The sequence below is a fragment of the Pyxicephalus adspersus genome, unplaced genomic scaffold (assembly GCF_032062135.1).
Source record: "Pyxicephalus adspersus unplaced genomic scaffold, UCB_Pads_2.0 Sca1511, whole genome shotgun sequence".
Taxonomy (NCBI): domain Eukaryota; kingdom Metazoa; phylum Chordata; class Amphibia; order Anura; family Pyxicephalidae; genus Pyxicephalus; species Pyxicephalus adspersus.
In genome coordinates, this window is record NW_027318518.1 from 3106 (window position 1) to 4757 (window position 1652).

A 1652-nucleotide genomic window follows, 5' to 3' on the forward strand; every position below is an offset into this window, starting at 1 on the left:
TGCTGGCGGGCAGCCCTCAGCAGACAGTGCTATTGCAGCCACAGAGATGTGAACCCAGCCTGGCTATATTTTGATTTAAAGGGGATTGTAAGCTCTTCGGGGCAGGGTCCTATCTCCTCCTCCTGTATCACTGTCTGTTTTAGTCTGTCATTGGCAACCCCTATTTAATGTACAGCGCTGCGTAATATGTTGGAGCTATATAAATCCTGTTTATTAATAATAATCATGAATTAAAAAGAGAACTTTTGAATGTGAAATTATTTTGCCCACACATTGGATAATATCGTTTTTAGCCTTAGCGGTTGGCCTCCCCCCCTTGTCACCATCCTGTGCCCTTGTTGTTCCAAAACCACATTTAGGAGATCAGTCCCAGTCTGTCTACAACTTTCAGGGGGTATTTTATGTGTCATTGATTCCTAAAGTAGCAGACTGTGCTCCACGAAAGACGTTGAATCACCAACCCTCTGGGACCATTTTTTTGGAATTGCAATTCTAAGTATAAAAATGAGGCTTTAGGATTTTTTTTTATATGATTGTCTAATAATAAAGAAAACATATTCATTTATTCATTAATTTTACAAGTTGGTAGGTTACAACTTGATTTTGATGCCTTAAAAGTCTCTGTTCCATTTTCTGTTTTCTTTAGTATGTGTATTACCTCTTCTTTCCATAGCATTGAACACTGCGACATTATAACCATGCGTACTACCCAGTGACACAGAGGAATGACACAGAGGAATGACACAGAGGAATGACACAGAGGAATGACACAGAGGAATGACACAGAGGAATGACACAGAGGAAACAAATTGTAACAGTTGTCAGGATGGCCGAGCGGTCTAAGGCGCCAGACTCAAGAGGAAAACCTCTTCCCTACAGCTGGGTGTTCTGGTCTCCGAATGGAGGCGTGGGTTCAAATCCCACTTCTGACAATGTAAATTTTTCTTGCTGTGCATTATATTTTAATAGTTTAATATGTCACAATAATTTTCTGTAAAGCTCATCTAGTGTTATTTTAGTGTAAAAGAAACCAACTATGTCAAAGTCCAACTTTGCAGAACCTGGGAAAGGTTACAACACTTTTCAGGTATTTTTTGCTATGTGACTCATTTAGATTTTAAAGTATACCTAAACTCAAACTTTACATAGGTAAATAAACAAAGTAAAAATAAAATAAATAAATAAAAGTAAAAATGTTATTTTTTTTTTTAAGAGCAACATCCTTTTTTTTTTTTATAACAGGGTGGAGCCATGCACATGTGCAGAAGGAACAACCAGGGCAGAAAAAAAAAAAAAAAAACCTGCAAACCTGCTGTGGCTAAGTCAATAGAACTTTCAGTGACATTGCTCTCAAGGCACACTAGTGTGCTGCGGAACAGCGGTTGAAAAACACTGTACTAGTGTATATTTGGCCATAATATATAACATCCCTAAACTGCTCCAAAAACTTGGGGACCTTTTCATGATCTCTTCAAATGAGCAGTACAAAAGCCACATAACAAAAGATCATGTAAGTTATCTATTTTTTATATATATACCTTTATTTATATTCAGCTATTATCATCCGAATATATATATACTTACAATCATGTAAATCTCTTTGGATATTTTGATATTCCTGTATAGACATTAACCATTAACATCTAGTTTTT

General features: G+C 36.5%; 1 non-coding gene across 1 annotated transcript; it reads left to right on the forward strand.

Moving 5' to 3' along the window:
- Positions 1-820: 820 nt before the first annotated feature.
- TRNAL-CAA (transfer RNA leucine (anticodon CAA)) lies at positions 821-932 on the forward strand. The gene is made up of 2 exons: positions 821-858; positions 887-932. It is a non-coding gene; the product is annotated as a tRNA-Leu (tRNA).
- The last annotated feature ends 720 nt before the right edge of the window (positions 933-1652 follow it).